Here is a 9,386-nt window from a genome sequence, read left to right as displayed (position 1 = left end):
TCAGGGTGAAGTCTCTCTCAGGGAGGCGTGATAGGGAATGTCAAAGGACACACTGACAAAGAAGATTAATCAGAACTGACTTTGACAAGCACTGTGGCAACTGGACAATTAAAACAGACATTCGAATGGCAGGGTAAGAAGAACAAACTGGGGAAGAGGGTAGAGAGAATGGTGCAGCAGTGAAGGAATGAAAACCCCAAATCCCTGTAAATGTTCATTAAAACTAATAAAATTTAATAATAAAAAAAAGAAGAAAAATATTCCTAAAGTGTACTTCTCACTTATTTTGCTCTTAAATTTTCTTTTTATTGTTTTTATTTTAGAATAGGGTGATATATTTACAAAGTGAACTATTTCAAATTATATAACAAATAAATTAAGGAAAATGCTATACAATCTTGTTTATTCCACTTAGAACTGAAAAATATAAGGACATTTGAAATGCAAGGCCTTAGAGAACTTGTATGTGTCTGTGTAATTTTTTTTTTTTTAGTTTGGCTTACTTACAAAGTTTTTATATATTGTGTTTCATACTGTTCCTCATTCATATTTTCTTTCATACAATCATTCTCATGTGCTATGTTTTAGAAAATTAATCACCATTAGACCTTGCCCATCATTACTCTGTCTTTCACCCTGTTCCTTCCCATTCCCTCTGCCTGAAACAACAATAACATTCTACAGCAGGTTTGGCAGCAGGAGTGGCATCCACTTCCTAAAGAACATACCTCTGGAAACTCTATGAACTTTGTTAAATGTCGATAGTTGTAGAGGGGCTTCAGGCCTTTTGTTCATAGGGTCACTGTGAGTCGTACCTGACTGGAAGGCAGTCAATAACAACCACCCACCAAACTGCAACCCCGTGGTTTTGCTCATACCCATCCTCACCTCTCTACTCCCACCCCTTCCCATAACAAGTTTTAGTAGTCATCTTTCTGTTTTTACAATAATGATATTAATGCCGTATTTGTCCTTAAGAGACTGAGTTAGTTTACTCAGCATAATGCTCTCCAGTCTCTCCCAAGTTATGTAGTAATTTTTCAAAATCATTGCTCCTGAGTGCTGCATAGTATTCCATTGTGTGAATGTCCCACTATTTTTCAACCCATTCAGTTGTGGTTGGACATTTGGGCTGTTGCTGTATTCTTGCAATGGTGAATAATGTTAAGAAAATTGGTGTACAACTTAGAAAACTTTTTAAGTTATTTTAGGACTACTTGTTTGGCTGCTGAGAAAAATCTGTGAAATAATACTTCTGGATGATTTTGAACCTTTTGAAATTCACATCTTCTGTGTCTCACTATAGGTATTTGTTCACTTCTACTTTAGTTTGTGTCTTTCCACAACACTGACACTTTTCTGTATGCCTGTCTTTGTTGGTCTGCTTTTTTAACATTGATACTCACCAAGACCTTTTTGCTAAGTCAGAGACAGAAAATACTCTATGACGTCAATTAGATAAGTAATTTTAAGGAGTTGAGATTTTACTATTATTACCTCTAACAACCTTTGACATTATTATTACATAAGTATTTTATTATTTTTTTATTTCATAGAGATTATCCTTAAATAATGACATATTTGAAGCAAACTCTGATAGTGATCAGCAAAGTGAGACAAAGGAAGATACATCTTCAAAGAAGAAAAAGAAAAAATTAAGACAAAGAGAGGAGAAAAGTCCAGATGATTTGAAAAAGAAAAAACCAAAGACTGGGAAAGTAAAAGATAAGTCCACTTCAGATCTGGAGAGCTCCACAGACAATTTAGGTTTTGATCTAAGGACAAAGAAAAGAATACTGGATGTCAAAGAAGACTTAAAGGAATTTAAAAAGTCCAAGAAAGATGATCCAAAAGAACTAAAGAAAGTGAAAAAGAATGAATTAAAAGATTTTAAGACGAAAGTAAGAGAATATGTTAAAGAAAACAGAAAAGCAAAAAAAGACAAATACACTGAATCTCAGGAGTCTGAATCAAGTATTCTAAATGATTCCCTTTCTCAAGATGATGACAATGAAGATTTACATTCTGACAAAGAAGAGAAGCAAAAGTTTAAAGGTACAAAAGAGAAACTAGGTCGAGATACAGTTTCAGATGTTTTTGATAAACAATTAGATGACAAAGTAAGTGCTGATGAGGATAGTGATGTGAGGACAGAGAGGAAAAAGAAGAAAGTAAGGAAAGCTGAAGAACATAAAGAGAACAAAAAGGTAGATAACAGTGACCTTTTCTCAGAGAAGAAAAATACATTTAAAAAGCAAAGGAATCAAGACAAAGGCAAAAGTACCACCGAGACATCTCCATCTGTCCCGGCACAAAAAGCTGGAGAAGAGAGAGGCCTCAGTTTCACTGATTCAACTGGAAAGGTAAGCCATTGAGGCAAAGGAACTGGGGAGGGAGGCGGGGGTGCGGAGCAGGGGGGACAGGATGAGTGGATTGAAGAAAAGTGACAGTTAACATCTTACAGAATATTCAGCTTTTCTTCTGTGTTCTTTTGAGTGCTCAACAAGTTCCCCAGCTGCCTAATGAAGGGGACACAATAAAACAGACTGCACAAATAGTTTCCGTTTCATCAAGGCATTGCTTATTTTGTACGACTAATACAGGTAGTTAAAAATGGTGAAAATTATCCAGTATAGGTACATTCTGGTTAACTTCTTCATCTTTGATATGTGTGGGTTGTTTTTTTTTATTATTAGATTGATGATAACTAGAAAATTGAGGTCTAAATGCTCACTCAGCTCTCATTGCTGTCAAGTTGGAACCCAGTTCATCTGTGGGAGGCCACAGCCTCCCATAAGGTATTGCCCACCTTTCTCCTGTGCTGGTTAATTCTGTCAGGATGTGCATTGCACCTCCCTGCACACTACACCACCCCAGTTTCCTAATTTATGCGCACAGTCTGAATTTTTTATTTATTTTTTTCTTTTCATTTAGGCTTACCCCTTCCCACACCTAACCCCCTCAACCTTAAGAATGTATCTCTTTTTTCTTACATAATACACAGAATACCTTAATGTGAAATGCATTTTTTAATTCTTACATAAACTTATTTTATAGCGAGTTTGTCCTAGAGCCCTGGTAGGACAGTGTTTAAGTACCTAAATGCTAACCAGAAAGTTGGTGATTCAAATGCACCATTTGCTCTAAAGATGTGACAGACTGCTTTCAAAAAGATTACAGTTTTGGAAACCCTGTGAGGGAAATTCTGTGCTTTTCTATAGCATTGCTTACAGTTGGAAGCTACTTGACAGCAGTGGATTTAATTTGAGTGTTTTGGTTGTCCTTTTATTAGAAAAATTGTTTTTGTTTCATTTAAAAAATGGAAATATTTCTAAATTATTCATAATATACAGTTTGAATGGCTGTAAAAAATATCTTTTTCTTTTCATCAATTGTTTTTGGAAATTTTCTTAAATTTTTTAAAAGGGGAAAAATGTGTATCAAAATAGTTACAGCAGTATTATCTTCTGTACTGAAAATCTAAAGAGTGTCCACCCATGGAGGAAACGGTTAAAAAATGTCAGGGTATCATCTTGGCATTTATTACTTAACCATCATCATTTTAATTATGGAATTAAGTAGAAAGAATAGAATATATAAAATGTTATGGTATACATCATGAAAAATATGCAAAGTAGATTAAAAAATAATTTTAAAAAGTATTTGTAAAGTAACAGAGTACTTACGAAAATAACAACAAACTCCTCCAATGTAGGAGGAGTTTTGAGAAATAAAAATAAACATGTGTTACTAGTAGGAATCTGGGATTTTTAAAAAAGGTTTCTTCATCTTGGTGATGGTGGTTTAACAGTGAATTCTTTGAGGAAATTGCTGTTGAGTTTTAATTTGACATTTTGTAAATTAAGTAATTGAAGGATATCTGATTAAGAAAGCCGTTTATGTGGGAAAAATATTTATTAATCAGTGCTCATACATATATAAAAAGATAGCAGTTGACCATAAACTTTTTTTTTTTGACCATAAACTTTTTATTTCTGCATTTGAATTTGTCATCTCTCTAACTTTTCTTTCTTACCTGTATTTTAACCTTTGTGTCTCAGGAAAAAGAGATCAAGAAAAGTGAACCCAAAGAAAAATATCAGAAAAGACATGATTCTGACAAAGATGAAAAAGGCAGAAAAGAGCCAAAGGGATTAAAGAGTGAGTGTGAATGCTAATATTTTGCCATTTAATAGTGTTATATTTTATGCAATTTAATTTGCTGTCAAGACCGACTCTTCTTCTAACTTGGAGTGGCATAGAGCTTGAAGTCTTAATTCCTAGGGAATTTAGAGTGTTACTCTAAGTTCTGCTGAAATAATTAAATATCATGCTGTAATCTGCTTACTTGATCAGACCTGTTGATGTTGAGTTGATTCCAACTAATGATGACCCATGTGTTACATAGTAGAACTGTGCTCCCTAGGGTTTTCTTAAATGCAATCTTTATGGAAGCATCTAGCTCTTTATCCCATGATGCTGTTGGGTGAGTCCAAACCCTTGTTATTAGGTACCATCAAGCCAACTACAACTCATAGTGACCCTATGAACAGTGCATTTAAATCCTGTCCTATCTTGTGCCATCCTCATCATCTCTCATATAATTGAGTCCACTGTTATAATTGCTGTGTCAATCTATCTTATTGAGGATCTTCTTCTCTTTTCAACCATGATGTCTTCTTTTGAGGACTGGTCTCTCTTTAACAACATACTTAAAATATGTAAGACTAAATTTCCCAACCATGCCTCCAAGGAGCACCCTGGTTGTATTTTCAACAAGAAACAAGTTTTTTTGGCAGTCTATGTAATATTCACTACCCTTCTCCAACACTAAAATGGAAAAGCATCCATTCTGTCATTCTCAATCATTGTCCCAATTTTAGATACATAGCAAGCAATTGAAAACAACCCTTGGTTTTTAAGCTGACAACATTACTCCTTAACATCCTAGAGAGGTCCTTGACAGCAACCCTTGCTGTGTAACAATTTATATTAAGACTTTATAACTAATTTTTCTTCTTATGTTTGACTTCCTTTTCTTCCTATTGAGTATGATGATGAAGGTTAAAATTCCAAGAAGAAATTAGTTAGGCTGAAAAAGAAATGTCTCCTTTCTAAAAAGAAGCAAACAAACAAAAAAATTCATAGCTGGTCCTGCAAGCAGGTTTTCAGAGGCTATATAAATCATGCAAGGAGAAACTATTCCATCTTTCTCCAACAGAACAGCTTATGGGTTTAAAACTCTCTGCTTTTGGGTTGGCAGTATAACTCCTTATCCATTAGACCACCAGAGCTCTCTGGTTTGTTTTTGTGAAAAGAGCAAGGGCAATGTGGGAATGACCATATCTAACCTCTACTGACTGTACATCTTTCCAAGGGGGAGCTACCCCCATCAACAACATCCACACTACAAAACCAAGTGCCATGACACAGACCTGTCTCCTATGTTCACCTCCCTATTTCTACTAATTCCAACACCAATCTTACTGTTCTACTGGGTCTGAAATCCATTGGAATAACTATACAGACTTTACAAAACTATGCTTATGGGGGTTAATTAGGGAAGTGTACAGGTTATAGTCCTGCCAATTATGGTATTTCTCCTGTATTTCCCCAGCAAGCTTGAGTGAAGTTTCCTAGTCACGTTAAGATATGCCTTAATTGAGACTCTACAACATCAATGACAATTGTGGGTGTGCAAAACCTATACCTAGATCAAGAGGCTATTGTGCAGAGCAAGAAAATACTTCATGGTTTAAAATTAGGAAAGGGATGTGTCAGGGTTGTATTCTTTCTCCATACCTATTCTGTCAGTATGCTGAGAAATTATATGAGAAGCTGAACTCTGTGAACAAGAATGTGGCATCAGGATCCTAGCACTGGTTTGTAGGGTAATAGTCCCAGTGTCAGCTCTCTCTCATGTCAGGTTTCTGGTTCTCTGCTGTGGTTGATGCTGCTCTCCTATAGGTCTGGCTAGTGCAAGAATCTCTGGTCCAAAGGGTGTGTGCTTTAATCTCTGCCTTTTTACTGGTAGTGAGGGTCTCAAATTCTGCTACTGAATCCACTCAATTTGATGGCGACTAACCAGTCCATTTGTGGATAGACTAAAATGCCTTATTTGCAGATTCTCAATCATCCATGTGGCAAAGTCAAAGTCAGTGACTAGGAAAGCCATTTTGTATAATAAACTCTTAACAGCACAGGAACCCATGGTTCTCTAAGAGAGAATTTATTTTCTCTGAGTTTTCTCATCAGAACTGTTCCTAAAAAACAGTATGCAACTGAAGTAATATTAAAAGTGATTTTGGGTTTAGGGAAAGGGTTCTGGTAATTGCAGCTAGAAAGGAGCAATAGTTTAATGAACATATACAGAGTGAGTATAATTTAAAGACTATCTGTTCATAATAAAAACATTTTAGCAACGATGGTAAGATGGTGAATCTTCACCTCACTTATTTTGAGCATATGTATTTTCAGGAGGAACCAGTCTTTAGAGAGAAACATTATGGTGGAAAATGTAGAGAGTAACTGAAAGAAAAGACGACCCTCAATTATATGGATTGATGCAATGACTGCCAGTACCGGCTTAAGAGTGACCGGGATCGTGAGGATGGTGCAGGACAGGGAAAGCTTCCAGTCTGTTTAAAGGTCACTTACTGCTCATAGTGGACTTGGCCACACATAACAACAACTCATCTTGGAGAAGAAAATGTTTTATCATTGTTGTTGTTAGGTGCTATTGAGTTGATTTCAGTTGATAACAATACTGTACAACGTAACAAAACCTGCCTGATCTTATACTATCCTCACTGACTAACCTGTGGATTTGATTTATGGATTAGGTGATAGAACCAACACCGTTTTAAAACACCTGTTTCTTTCATTCTTTAATGTTCTTTTCTTTAGTGCTTCCCAGTGTTAATACTAACCCAAACTAATTGCATCAGAAATTTGTGGCTAATTTTTTACCATCACTTTTACTTTTTTCACTAGCATTTAAGGAAATCAGAAGTGCATTTGATATATTTAAATTAACTGCAGAAGAAAAAAATGAACTCAATGAGAATATTCGAAAGAAAGAAGAAATACCATTGGATTATAAAATTACAGAAGATCACAAAGCCAAGGATAACAGGTTTCTTAAAGACAGGAGAAATACGAGAGATGAAACAGATACTTGGGCATATATAGCTGCTGAAGGTGATCAAGAAGTTCTAGACAGTGTTTGTCAAGCAGATGAAAATTCTGGTGAGTATGTTTGTCATAATGTTGCAAAATTTTTTCAGAGTTGTGCACTATTTTACTCTTTGTTTTTGTCTACTCTTGATTATATATTTTATTTTATTCCTTTCAAAAAATTACCAAATATATGCTTACTATATTCAGCCTTTTAACTTTTCAGTATATCACAATAAGATGATCTTATCAGTGCTGTTCTGAGAGTATTGGAATTGACCAAGAAGGAGGGAAGCATCTTCTATAGAATACAAGCACAATAGCTGTGGGTTAGTGTTGTTATAATTAGGCACCATCAAGTTGACTACAACACATAGGAACCTGTTGAGCAACAGATCTTAACCCTACCCCATTTCTTTACCATCCCTGAGGCTGTTGCTGTAGTCACTGTGCCACCTTTCCAACCATGATGACCCTTTACAAAGAATAGCACCTCCAACAACATGCCCAAAATGTGTGAGACGGCTCTTCACCAAGTATCTTTCATAATGGTGAAGCATTGGAAATATTTCTTTTAAAATTAGGAGCAAGGATGGATTTTTTTCATCAGTTTTATTCAACATAGTACTATGTCTAACTGCTGTGTAGTAAAATACATAAAAAGTTCATAAGCATTGGAAAGGAAGCAGCAGCGACAAAAAAATTACCCATGTCATACAAAACTCAAAAGAATCTGAATAAATTATTGAAAATAACACTGATTTAATAAGGTGAGTGGCTATAAGTTGACATATAAAAAGAAATGTTACATTTCAACACACTGACATCAAATAGTGAATAAAATATTTTAAAGATATAACTTAGAATATTAAATTTTTAATAACGTATTCAGGGAGCTCTGGTGGCCTAGTGACAGGAAGCTGCACTGCAATCCCAGAGGTGCGCGGTTTGAATCCACCAGGTGCACTGCTGGAGAAGGAGGGACGATCTCCTCCTGCACCAGTCAGATCTGATTTGATGGTACATACACAAAATAATAAAATTATAGGGGAAAAAATGGCATTTTAAAAAAGAATTTAAACAGTGTTCATGAAAGATATGCAAACCTGTGTGATCAAAATTATTAAAATCATATAACCAATAAGAACACAGGATTATCAATTTGATATTTTACTTCAGATTGGTTTCTAGAACCTTGTGAAATAGGATATTATGTGGCTTTGATTTTATGTAAACACTTTTGACCTTTTGGGAGCTTTCTTTTTTCCTGATTGTCTCTGCAGAAGCCGCTGGACCAGAGGAACTAATGTCAGAGGCTCTAAGCTCCCAGCTGCAGCACAGAAGGCAGCTGTGGAAACACCCAGCCCCACCCTGTGTTCTGCCTTCCTGCCCAGTAGAATCTGCATTCAAAGCCATGTTCTTTGCCTTACCAGTCTATATCCCACTGGTGGTTCAGTGTGGTAGGAGTTTGGGTTTGTTTTTAGATGCCATTGAGTCAACCCATAATGACCCTATGAGCAACAGATCTGAACCATCATCACATCTCTGACACACTCAAGCCCATTGCTACTGTCACTGTGCCAGTCTACCTTGTTGAGGGTTTCTTCTTTGCCTTTTCTCCACCTTCCTGAGCATGATGTCCCTCTCCAATGAATAGCCTTAGGGTCTTTAAAAGTATTGTTTTTGTTATGTGCCAACTTTACACACAGTAGCTCTGAACCCTGCCCTATCCTGAGCTAATCTCACTGTTTTTGCCACACACTACCCCAGTTACTGTGTCAGTCCATCTCCTCCAGGGTCTTTCTCTCTTGTGCTGGCCCTCCATCCTTGCAAGCAGGACATCCTCCTTCTTCTTTTTTTTATCCCCCCAAATTTTTTATTTTTTTGAGTGTATGTGTACCGTCAAATTGTATCTGACTGGTAGAGGAATAGATTGCCCTGCCTTCTCCAGCAGAGCATCTGGTGGATTGGAACTGTTTATCTCTGGGGTTGCAGTGCAGCTTCTTGCCACTAGGCTGCCAGAACTCCGTAGGATGTCCCTCAAGGACTGGTCCTTCTGGGCAACATGCCTAAAGTATGTGAGATGGAGCTTCAAAATCCTTGCCTCTAAGGAGCGACATAGTTTCTCCAGGATAGACAAGTTTTTGTTCTGTTGGCAGTCCATTAAAGCTACTAGGGGAGCTCTTTTCATTTGGGATAGGAAGAAAAGA

General features: G+C 36.4%; 1 pseudogene across 1 annotated transcript in view; it reads left to right on the top strand.

Moving 5' to 3' along the window:
- The window catches only part of LOC102850969, a 59,530-nt pseudogene that overhangs the window by 39,444 nt on the left and 10,700 nt on the right, over positions 1 to 9,386 (top strand). The window contains exons 3-5 of the transcript XR_439008.1: positions 1,557 to 2,363; positions 4,062 to 4,161; positions 6,994 to 7,248. The product of XR_439008.1 is annotated as an M-phase phosphoprotein 8-like (transcript). The remainder of the gene's footprint in view (positions 1 to 1,556; positions 2,364 to 4,061; positions 4,162 to 6,993; positions 7,249 to 9,386) is intronic.

This window comes from Elephantulus edwardii, unplaced genomic scaffold (genome assembly GCF_000299155.1).
Source record: "Elephantulus edwardii isolate Elephantulus edwardi_28Jun2011 unplaced genomic scaffold, EleEdw1.0 scaffold00283, whole genome shotgun sequence".
Taxonomy (NCBI): domain Eukaryota; kingdom Metazoa; phylum Chordata; class Mammalia; order Macroscelidea; family Macroscelididae; genus Elephantulus; species Elephantulus edwardii.
This window is presented reverse-complemented; position numbering and strand designations above follow the sequence as displayed.